General features: G+C 32.6%; 1 protein-coding gene across 1 annotated transcript in view; it reads left to right on the top strand.

Annotated features, from left to right (window-relative positions):
• Positions 1 to 13,073, top strand: part of LRP1B (LDL receptor related protein 1B) — a 1,812,620-nt gene that overhangs the window by 1,784,809 nt on the left and 14,738 nt on the right. The gene's annotated exons all lie outside the window — the stretch shown is intronic.

Genomic DNA, 13,073 nt, shown 5'->3' with positions numbered 1-13,073 from the left:
TGATTTATCTATTTTGCCCTAATAGCTAGCATATGTTCTGCACATAGTATGTTCTTAGCTAATGTTGCTAAAAAATAATGTCTTGGTGCCTATATTGTATTGTGAGATCTGACAGCCTATGATATGATCATCTTTCTGTCATCATTATAATACCACATCCTACTTTGTTATTAAGTTTTCAAAACTACAAGAGTCAGGAAAAAAAACAGAAAAGTGATTGATCTTATCATGATTTGTTATTCTCTTTCTCACCTTTATGATACCATCTAATGCTACCCTGAGGTGTTTCCTGAGTGTTCTGGAATCCAGGTTAAATAGCTCTCTGTAAAGATCTAAGTAGGTTTAATTCAACATCTTAACTTATTAGAAGAACATAATTTTATTTATTTTTGTTGTCTCTTCTCCTTGCTTTTTGTTTGTTTATTGTTTTTGGTCTGGGAATCTCTATCAAAAATAGACAGGGAAGAAGGGGAAAGTAAGATATAGCCCCTGCCCTTGAGGGCCTGTGAGTCTATTTGAAGAAAAAGATGAGGGAAGAAGGAACATGCCAGGGGCTCTGGGGATTTGAGTAATGTAAATAAATAATGCTTATAAAGGAGGATTGGACAATGATATTAGACAGTGAAATAATTCTGAGGAATATAGAATGCTTAGCGAGAAATTTGAAATTCATTCCATAAGCAATAGAGGAACACTGATAATGTTTGAAATATGGAATATCACAGCCATCTGAATGTTTTAGATAGATTTTGATGACATGGTGCTATGCTGGAACAAGAAGCTATGGGTTTGCAAAAAAAAAGAAGAGAGAGAGAGAGAGAGATTTAAAAATTAATCCCAATTTGCAATGAAAAGGACAAAGATATTTTTCAATTAAAAAATGACTTTAAAAAAATGACTTTTTAAAAGTGTTTTGTGGTAAACAAGGCATACAAGAGCCGAGTGATAGAGGATATTATATCTCAGGATTGCAGTTTGTTTTGGTTGTTTAGTTTTAATCCTCTGGCTCTTTTGTCATCTTAATATGGAAATGCTAATAGCATGTACTTTCTAAAATTGTTTTAGAAACAATTTTAGAAACAATAGGATTAAGAAATATAATATATGTAAAGAACATAGAGTATTGTTCTTCAACATAAACATTAAAAAAATTAAAAAGGAAAATCTTAAAGCCATTGTAATACACCAGACATACATGATCAGAACCTGGTATAATCTGGGCTTCTAGGAGTCTGAAGGTGAAAAATAAAGTGCAGCTTTTTTTTTAAAGTGCTTCTTATTGAAAATAAGGTGCTATGTGGCATAAATAAAACGCAAGCAGTGCACAGATAGTAACTGGGAGGGGACCTATAGTAAGTAAAGCCCAGCTCAAGTCCTATTGAGAAAGAAAGGACAATGGGTCTGCCCTCAATTTCCTTAGAAAACACACAGGAGAATTAGTTTCATAATCATTTTCGAAGTAGAATTTTTAAATGCAGAAAGATGCAAAACAAATATATAAATACCAAAGGGACATTCATTAAGAGAGAAATTAGGTGTTTCATCATTTTCTTTGGTTTTGTGATTGTTCCAATCTAATTATTTTATTAAAAGTTCAGCATTATTTTCTAAGTCCTTAGGGTGAGAAACACGTAAGGAAAATGTACAAGTACTAGAGAAGCCTTTGGCGGGACTTTTGGGAAGAGGATAACGAGTTCTGTTTCTGTCACAAATTTTAAAGAGATAGGAATTATTCTCTAGGTTGCAGTTAATTAAGGCCTTGGTTTCTGAAAATACTGGTCTTGCAGAAAGGAGACTACAGGGTTTGCTCTCTGTGGTCTTGCTGTCAGGCTGAGCAGCATTTCTCCATGTGGACCAGCGACCTTGTGGCCCCGTAGAGAATATTTGAGAAGAACCAAGGAACTTGTCATGAGTGATTTCAAACAGATCACAACTTTTCAGCAGGGGTATTGAGCAATTCAACTTTAGGGGCCTGGGTTGTCCACGTTGTAAGAGTCAGGTCATTGCACATTCCTTATTTGCTTTCCTGCCCCATGGCATATGTTCAAAACAGAAAATATGAGATGTGCACGTCTTTTGGAGTAGTAAGGCCAAGAAAAGCTGTCACATCAATAGCTATCCTATATGATCCCAGGTAACAAGTTGTAACTTGTCCTAGCTTTCACCATGCCGGCAGTGCCGTGGGGAAAACACACAATACAGATATCACATCTTTCTGTACAAGTTTTTAAGTCTAGTTTTCGCCTTGACAGTACAGTGGCACTACTTAACAAAGAGCATTTACTACAGAGTTATATATATTGAGCAGCTACAGTTATAAATCTTTGATGTTCTCACATTATCTTCCCTTGATTTGGGGACACATAATCATATATATGATTTCACATAATCAGCAAATCGGAATAACCAAAGAAACCACAATATAACCACATAATATTTTCATTTGTTAATGTTACTTCTTTAACAATTAAATATTTTTTTCTATTTAGACTGCTTTCCCCAGATTTTACTGCGATAGAAAACAATCACAATTTCAGATACTTTTAACAAAAAACGCTTATTTCTTGCTCCTATTCCATTGCTGGGAAAAGTCAAGAAAACTAAATAGTCACTCTAAGGCTTCGTACCTGACCCCCAGCTAATTTTATACACTTTCCAGAAAAGGATTGGACACATATGGTTTAAATACCAACGTTGATTTCAGAGTAAAAAAAATAATTAAAGATTCCTTATACTATCATTATTTAAGAAAATAAGTTCTTTCTCCTTTTCTATAGTACGACAGTAACAGACAGAAGTCATTATGTTAAAGGAGTATAAAATCTTAAGCCTAATACTTCTTCTAATGAGCATACAAATCAGAAATTACAACTATGTAGATATTGGCATGAGGTATACAGCCTTTAAATTTAATAATTTAATATTCATAATATCATCATTTGCATTAAATTAAGTTAAATGATGTGTAAATTTTATACACATCATTATGTCATTTAATATCCCAAGGAAGCATTTTTTTTTTGGATTTTAAAATAATCAACTTACCTTGCAAAAAACAAGGAAGGAATAAGGAAAAATCTTTTGAGGCAGTAAAAGGAAAACATAAAAAATAAATAACAAACTAAAAAGGAAGTGGATTTGAGGGGAAAACAAAGGTGATGTCATATGAGGCGATATCTATGGACAATGTGTGACAAAGCAGGAAGTATCATTCTCTCTCTCCTGTTACTATAAACTAAAAAACTGAAATGCATGAATTGCCTATGAGGAGGGGAGGAGAGACTACAACACAGGTCTGTCTGATTCCAAATTCACACAAATGGCAATTTGTATCCCTGCATACCAGCATTTTAATTTCAGACAATAGTTTAAATTAAATGATTGAATTAAATTACATTTATTTTTTAAATACTTTTTTAAAAAATATTTTATTTATTTATTTATGAGAGACACAGAGAGAGAGAGAGAGAGGCAGAGACACAGGCAGAGGGAGAAGCAGGCTCCACGCAGGGAGCCTGACGTGGGACTCGATCCCGGGTCTCCAGGATCACACCCTGGGCTGCAGGCAGCGCCAAACTGCTGCACCACCAGGGCTGCCCTTAAATTACATTTAATTGATATATATATATATATATATATATATATATATATATATATATATCATCAGGCAAGTGCTTTCATCAGGCAAGCATTTTTAGAATTTTTGTCATGAAAGAAAAAACATTTCTTTGTTGACTGCATCCTGAGACAAGAAATGAAATATCACACAATTTGTATCATTGAATAAGTAAATTTTTTTCATGCCCAAGTTGCTAGAATGGTATCACCTGATTTTATAAAGGGAAGAATTAATGAGTGAAAGAGGGAAGGTAGGGAAAAGAGAAGCCAAGAAAGAAGGAAATAAGAAAAAAAAAAGAAGGAAAGAAGGAAGAAAATATTTGCCTATTACTGTGGTTCTTTTATATGAAGTGTTTCCCGTAGTGGATCAATATTCCTTTTAGTGAGAAATGACTGACTGACAACTAATTGAAAGCAAGTTCTTATGAATGGCGCTACACATCCTTCATAAAATAAACACCCCATATGTTTATGAAACTTCTCTCTATATAGTCGCATATTTATATGTGTTCAACCATGCATCTTCCCTGCCTCGTGGATCTATTCATTCATTTAGTTAAATGGCACATACACACTCTGACCATGTGCCAGAGACTGCTCAAGAAATAGAGAATACAGGGACGCCTGGGTGGCTCAGCAGTTGAGCATCTCCCTTTGGCTCAGGGTGTGATCCTGGGGTCAGGGATCAAGTCCCACGTCTGGCTCCCCGCAGGGAGCCTGCTTCTCCCTCTGCCTATGTCTCTGCCTCTCTCTTTGTGTCTCTCTTGAATAAATAAATAAAATCTTTAAAAAAGAGAAATGAGAGAATACAAAGATGAATAATAGACAATCCCCACCTTAAGTTCATCACAATCTAGCATAGTTATAGGCAAATGCATGTTTTAGATACTTATCATATGGAAATATGCATATAGAATATACCATATTTATGATTGTATGCTGACCAAATGAATAAAAATATTTATAACCCCAAATTGCAGTTTTCTCCATAATGTAAAATTATGTAACTGTAATATTGTATGGCATTTTAGATTTATTGAAGATATTTGTCTCTACTTTCTAAATCAGTTTTTACCCATTGCCTGCATAAACCTTCTTACCTTCAGTCAGAAAGTAATCAACATTTGGATTAGGAAAGAAATGTGTTAATGGGCATCTTTTGTCCTAAGGTCTCCTTGTTTCTGCCTGCAACATGATTCTATAAATGTTATAAACAAACCTGGTGACTGTTGTATGACTAACATCTACATGGGATATACAAATTGTTTAATTCCTACTGAATCTTGACTTTAGCAAATCATTCTCAATCTATCTCATATGTCTCTCTCTCTCTCTCTCTCTCTTTTTTTTTTTTTTTGATTACTTGTTTTATTTTTTAAAACAATTAAATGTAAAACAAATATTTTGAAAGTTTAGGTCCTAGATTTTGAGGAAGGCTGAAAGGTGGTAATTGGGAAGCTGATATTGATACTAACACAGGGTGCCTTAATCAAGTACAAATGATTGATGGGAAGCTTTCATGTTAGCTTTTGGAGAACATGTAGTAGTCTTGTAAGTAGACTAAAGGCTATGCTGAAATATCAGAAAGCAGAAGACCATTTTGATGTCAGAATCATTTTTCAGTGATTTGGGCTATAAATGAGTCTGACTAACATCAATATCCCAGCACATGAGTAGTGCAATAGAAAGTAAATTAAATATATTTTTTTAGAGAATTAAAGTTATATCGGACTTAAAGACATTCATACACTCAAAACCTTGTGATAACACTTCCAGATCTTCCTACCATTGCCTCAGATTTGCATGGGATTAGTGTATCTTGAATGATTCTTAAAAATGTAACAGTTAGATATGCCAGACATCCTCATAATAATTTGTTTCAAATTTCATCACTGGCACCACACAAAAGCCCTAAGAAATAAGAAGGGCATTCATGAGGTGTTTTTTTTTAATAGAAATATTCTTTATTGTTCACCTTTATCATGTACTAAATCACAAAATATTCAGGTGGTAAAATAGTTACTTTGTGTCCATGGCACTAAGCATAGAGAATCCCACCCCTTATGGTTTGGTAGCTTTTTAAGACAATTGTAGGATTGGCCTTTTGTCTTGGCAATGTGTAGAGAGAGCCCTCTAATTGTATTACAGCATACATTATGTTTTTCCTCTCACCTTTACCTATAGCATTATAACCACTGTTTCTAACGTAATAGCCTGCTTTTAGGTCTTTAGTTACATCCATCATATTACTTAACACTAATTTTATTATTATTCCTATTCCTTTTTATCCGGTGCATGTAATGTATTCAGTGAAGTACAAATTGTCTACTCAGTCTAAAAAACACCTCATGCTTTTCAGATCTGCTTTCAATAAAATTTTCTGGAGAATATCTAGATGATAAACTTTTCCATTACTATAGATTTTTTTTTTTTTTTTTTTAGTATTTATTCAGTCATCATTTCACACTTTGGTGGCCATTTCTGCTCAAGTGGCCTGTGCAAAATTATATGTTTAAACATTTCTAACTTAAACCACTCAATCTTAACAAACTTCCCTTTATGGGTAATTACTTGGCAAACTAGATTTCATCTTCTTTTATTCCACCTTACTTCTTAAAATAAATCACTTTTAAAAATCCATTCTATTAATTTTATTTCTTTCATTGCCACCTTTTCAATTTCTTATTAATTTTTACTTTTCCTAAAATAATTACTGGTCAGATTTTATTGAATATCGCTCTTTTTTTTTTTTTTTTACTTTATCACATTAACATTTCTCAAACCAAGAACCCTTTCTGATCAAATTTTTCTTAATATTAAAGTAAGATTAGTTTTGTCTTACTAATCTTATCAGTCCTAGATAACACAATGATTTACTGTAATATTTTCAAACAATTAATTATATTCTTATAGAGTAGAATCAAGTATACTTATAAAAACAAACATAAATTTAAGCTACTACCCTAAGCCTTCTGAAGAAAAAAAAAAAAAAACAAGGTAATACCTGCCTTTTCCCATGTAAGAAGTAACAGTTAAATTTAGATTGAGAATAGTACTGCATAAATAGAAATTGTAGTGCAAAATTGTATGTAAAAAAATACCAAATAAGTGAAATAAGGGTCAATAGTTTTGGAAGTTCAAGAGTGGATTGAGTAATAATATAGATGAACTTATAGATAATGGATCTTTAAAGATATATTAGACACATGTACAATATTTTGGAACAAATATAAAGATGTGAAATTGATATCAAGAAGGATATAAACACTCTTTAATAATATATTCCTCAGTTTCACTGCTAGAGACAGAAAGTTAAACATTTTGATCACAGGTCTGAGCTAATGTGGTAATTCTTACAAATCTACGACTCAAAAAAATACACTATTTCCTTTTGTTCAGACAATATTCTGACTTTTTATTGAGAAATTGGTACTCTCCTGGGCATAAGGGACTAAAGAAAAGCATTTCTTCCTACTCCTGCATTGAATTAGAATGATCATGGCATTATTGCAGAAAACAATAATGAAATAATGACATCACATTTTATTCCTCTACTTAAGCTATTTTTTTTCCTGGCAAATTATTTGAATATGCACATCCTCACTTCACATAGTAATTCCGACTCCTAGGTTATTACAAGAGTGAGTAATAGTATTTTTCGTATGAATATACTTATCCTAAGATCTGGCACAAAGTTCAGCAAATGTTAATTGGATCTTATGCAAAATTTCACATCAAAGTTAGTACGGGAAATTTAGGGGGCATGTTACAAAAAATATGAATCATTATGTGTATATGAAATAATTTTAACTCAGAAAGTCATGAAACAATAAGATATTGAAAAGTGTTTTACAATAAAATTAACAAACCGATGAATAAATATCTGTCTACATAACATCTTACAAACTACTGTTCGCATGGAAAGGGCACAAAAGATACTGGGAATTACACAACAGTATAGCGAGTCAAAGTGAGTCAAAGTGAGGAACACCATGCAAATGTAGTCATTTCAACACCAGAAATTTGCAAAATTAATTGGACAAAGTATTTTGCCAGTGCTTTTTTTTTTTAATTTCTTTACATAAATACGGAAATACTACTATATAAATCTAGTGCACAAAATGTAGTATTTTTCATTTTTTTTAACTGAAGCTTTTGGAACACTAAAGCATGCATGGCACTATGCACAAGTTTTCTAAGGTTTCCTTAATCCCTTTGTGCCATTTTTTCCCCTGTGAGTTTTTTTTTTTTTCCCTGAATGTCTCTATCATCATGGTTAATAAGCGTAGCCTAGCACATATATCGAGGAGGAGAAATTCAATTCCAAATTACTTTAAGGTTCACCTTTGAATTTTACTTTGGTTGGTCAGAAGAGTCCCGTGACCTTTAAATTTGATGAAAAAAGGGAGTAGATATTAATCTCATTATTTTATTTTGAACTTCTCCCAAAGCAGGTGACTCTAGACCACATTTCTGCAAAATGACATTTGTAGTCCATGTAAGTTGATCATTGTTATACAGTGAAAGGTAGTATCTCAGATTTTACAACACCTGTCGTATTTTGTATCTAATATTCTCAATTCTCAATCACTGTACTACTTCAGAGATAGCAGTATTTTGGACAGTTTAATTATATGTCTTGTATCTATGCTTACATATAAAAACTGTTCCTTTTAGAGATTATTTTTTATCCCCTTTATATTTGCCAACCTGATTTTGATATTCTGAAAATGTTTACTATTCTTCCTAGTAATATCTGTTCTGCTATTGCCTTTACATAAAGGCATTCCCTTGTGATACAGAATATTACAATTGAAACAGAGTATATTATAACTATACAATAATTTCACAAATTTTTAAAGGACACAGTAACTACTAAGTCCTCTAAACACTACTTTTTAACTAACTGCATATTTTATATAGTAACATTCAGATGAAAATTAGTTATCAAAATCAAAAACTTACTCAGCTTTCTAATACTATGTAAAGAACTTTTACCAATATAATTTAATCTTCTGAATAATCATGCTGGGCATGCATATTATTATTCTCACCCAAAAATTGTTTTAAAAGATCAAATAATATTTGATATAAGGACAAAGTCTATGGGACTATAGCAATAAGTTGTCTCAAATATTTCTTGAAGTGTGATTTGTGAATTACTTGCATCAGAATCACTTCGTCAAAGTAAAGATTTCTGGTCCAAACTCCAAGCTACTTAATGAAAATCCCTGATATAGGGGACTCTAGAATTTCAATTTTAGCAATTTTTTTTTCAGTTTGCTAACCATACTAATATAGTACATAATGAAATATCACAAAATATATTAGAATTCAGACTATTTTATACATATAGCTATAATGTAAGTGGAAGAATAAGATTACGAAAACAATGCAGCAGTAAATAATCTTCTTTTTAATGTCAATAGCCTTAGAGAGAAGGGAAGAAGTCAAAACTGTAAAATCTATAACACTTTACCAGGCAGCTATTGACTTCAAGAAACTGCTAGGAGCCATAAAAAAGAATGAAATCTTTCCATTTGCAATAACATAGATAGAGCTAGAGAGTATAATGCTAAGTTAAATACGTCAATCAGAGAAAGACAGATACCATATGATCTCACTCATGTGTGGAATTTAAGAAACAAAACAGATGAGCAAAGAAAAAATTAGAGAGAAGCCAAGAAACAGACTCTTACCTATAGAGAACAAATGGTTACCGCAGGGGAGGTGGACAGGAGGGTGGGAGAAACAGAAGATGGAGATTTAATAGTACATTTATCATGATGAAAAAAAATGTATAAAAAACCTGCCAGAAGCAATATCTTTATATGATGATGTGAAAAAAGAAAGATAAAAGATAGTTTAGATAAATAAGTCTCTCTCTACCTCTTTCTCTCTCTTTCTATGTTCCAACAATACTTAGTTAAAATTCACCAGTGTTAAAAATGTTAAATAATTCAGACTGCCATAGTGGTAAACACATAAGAAAAAGAAGGGGATTTTTATTGTCCTAAGGTTAAGGATAGTAGAAAACAACCTATAGAATAAGTGTAAAAGGAATGACACAGAAGTGTTTGTGCTGGTAAGGAATAAAGAAAAGGCAGGTAGTCATCTGTGGGGCTCAGTCAGTTAAGCATCAAATTCTTGGTTTCTGTTCAGGTCCTGATCTCATGGCTCATGAGATTGAGCCTTGTGTTGGGCTCTGCACTCAACAGGAATCTGCTTGGATATTCTTTCCTTCTGCCCCTCTCCCTCCCTCCCTAAAATAAATAAATAGGGGATCCCTGGGTGGATCAGCAGTTTAGCGCCTGCCTTGGGCTCAGGGTGTGACCCCGGGGTCCTGGGATTGAGTCCCACACTGGGCTCCCTGCATGGAGCCTGCTTCTCCCTCTGCCTGTGTCTCTGCCTGTCTCTCTGTGTCTCTCATGAATAAATAAATAAAATATTTTAAATAAATAAATAAACTTTAAAAAACATTTAAAAAAATATTTTAAATCTTGGGAGGTACACGAAGGACTTCCTTGAAGACAATTATCTGAAGATAACTAGTAGGTAGCAGTGGATTACAACAGTACAGATTAAAGGTGACTGGGGCATGGACTGTGGATTTTACTTGAGGAATAATGAAAAAGAGATGCCAGAAATATCATAGTCAGCACAGTAATGCAAATGATTCAGTGAGGAATTGGACAAGAAATTTTGATGATCCTCAGATATTCCGATTCCTAAATGTTCTGCCCTTAATAGCTTTGATCATTGTAGTCTATTCAGAGTATAAAAATTTATGAATTTCTTTAAAGATGGTAAAAGTCCTTGGTCTTAAATCAACCACTGGAAGAAGAGCTCGTGGAGCAGCAAATTCCTTAAGTAGTCATTTTGTAAGGTAGGCAACAAGAATAATGACTTCTATTTGATTTAGTATCTCAAAAGAGATAATTTTTTAAAAATGTAACAAATGTTGAACAGTAGAATACATTTTATCTTTGGCCATAAAACATTGTTTTATAAGGAGTATAGGGAAAATTGCAAGGTGATCATCAGCTTATTAAGATGTATAACTGTTAAAATTAATTATTTCTCCAGCACCGTCTTTGAGAGTTTTTTCCAGTATGTAATAAGTAAAATATTCCTTGAAGATTAGGAATTTAAAAGTGGTTCCACAATTTAAAAGAGAAGAGATTTATTACCATTAGTAGGTGATTTCTTTTATCCATCATAAATACTGGGTTCCAAGCTCTGGATAAAATAGATAATTAGTACAGTTCAGAAACACCACCTGTCTTACCTAAATAATTCCAGAGTTTGGAATTAAGAATAACACTATCCTTACTTGTTTGCTTAAAAATCTCTTTTTATTCTTCTGGGGTTCTAAAGCCATATATTTCATCACTTCCTAAAGTAATTAAAATATGTGATGTTCGTGTCCAAACACGATCTGGTAATTTAGCATTTAATCCTCCTATTTTGAGCAATTTCACTTTTTGACTTCTAAGCATCTCAGTGTAATGATGAGCCCAGAGGTTCTTATCTCTAGTAATAACATAACAAAATGTATCTCAGGTCTTTCTTCTTATTTAATATGAACCCTGATTTAGGTTTCTTTTTATTTGGTTATCAAAGAAGGTAATGTAAAGAGCCAATCTTTATATTTTAATCAGTAATTCAATATGCCTGCACAAAAATAACCTTGAATACATAAGCTATATAATAAAATTATTAAGCAATCAGTATTGGTCTTTTTTCCATTAGTATGTAAAACTTCCTCAGGAAGATTTGACAAATGTAAAGCTATGTAAAACAGAAAGAATTTTGCAATGATCAGAATTCACTCCAACAACATTTTACAAAATCATCCTAAACACATTATTTTGAATTATCTGTGGACTGTGTCAAGAATTACAAACTGTAAAGAATTGGAACACTTTTGTAGATCGATCATCTGTAAAACCACAGGTGAGGAAAAGAAATGACTTTTAAAAATCAATGATTTTATCCATTGTTCACTTTATTATAATTTTGTAAAAATGTGCTCATTCCATTACCTTACTTCAGGAATGTAGACAGAGTCATTGACCTGGCCTTAAAATTTATTTACTTTAATGATTTATTGCATTATGGTATATAGTAAATGTGTATAGGAAATAGATACATAAACTTGTTATAAAAAATCTAAACAAAAAGGTAAGATGATGCATGAATGATGACCTAATAATAATATATTAATATTCATTTAAACCATAATCCATACTCATACTTTTACAATATCATTATTAATCAAATAACTATATTCTTGAATTATAACATTATTGTCAATTATGCTGACATTAATATATGCTTTAATGAAACAAATTTTTGTTTTCATGATTTGAAGTTTTCAGTCATGATGATTTTATGAGCTTTCACCCATGTTTTAGGAGAGCCAACGCTGTACTCACAGATATCCCAGATAATTCACATGGCATCATCGAAGCCTTGTTCCAAGCACAGCTTCAGCTATCTGAATTGACTATGACATTATTGGCAGAAACCTTGAAATTGCAGTTATTTAGTTTGGCCACCATGCCCAGAGAGATCTACTTGAAATGGTTCTGGAAGCTGTTCTTTCATTGTGTGCAACTATTCTTAATATGGTGACATTTGACAGTCATTTTAAATAAGAATTGAAGCCAATTAAGCGGTCTCTCTGTGGATTTCCTCTGACAGATGCACAGAGGCATCTTGGGCTAGCCAATAGGCATTATTGAAATGTAGCTAAAACCATTCCAGCATTTATTTTGATGCATCCAGCTAATTATATGGCTGTGATTTATGTTTAAGTAAAGGACTTTAACCAGATCTATTATTTTCACCCTCTGTGAGACTTTTCATCATAGTGTCATGGTACCTATATGGGGAAGACTGCTTCTTCCACTAAAAACTTGGGCACGTTTTCTTGATTCCATAGAGACAGAAGTCTGATTTTAAATGGGAACGGACTGCATTTCCCTATGCATGATTAGAAGAGTAAAAATTCCGCAGTTTGAACTGAGACAGATGACCATTTGCTGTTGGGTTTTAATTAAACTTTGGACATAGAGCAGGCCAGGGGGAAAAAAAGTCCCAGAAACTTAAAGATTGATCTGCTTGACAGGCCAACTCAGTTTTTATTGTGGCTACTTGCAATTTTCAGTACTTCTTAAATTGATTCCTAATTCTTAATTAAGATTTCAGTTTTGCTATAAAATATACTAAATTTAAGTTTTAACATAGGATAAAGAAAAATGACTGTAAACCTAAATTTTAAAAAAAAATTTTCAACAAATGACGTCCAGTTGAAACTACCCTCCACATACCGGCAATATACAGGACATTAGCAGAACTCTATACCTAATATTTATGAATCAGTGATGGCTGGCCCTTCATTTCATTTGGTTAAAGTTATTATATTAGCAGATTTGTGAGTTTTATTATAA

This window comes from Vulpes vulpes, chromosome 5 (assembly GCF_048418805.1).
Source record: "Vulpes vulpes isolate BD-2025 chromosome 5, VulVul3, whole genome shotgun sequence".
NCBI classification, from domain to species: Eukaryota; Metazoa; Chordata; class Mammalia; order Carnivora; family Canidae; genus Vulpes; species Vulpes vulpes.
Note: the sequence above shows the minus strand (reverse complement) of the source record. Positions and strands in the feature narration are given on the sequence as shown.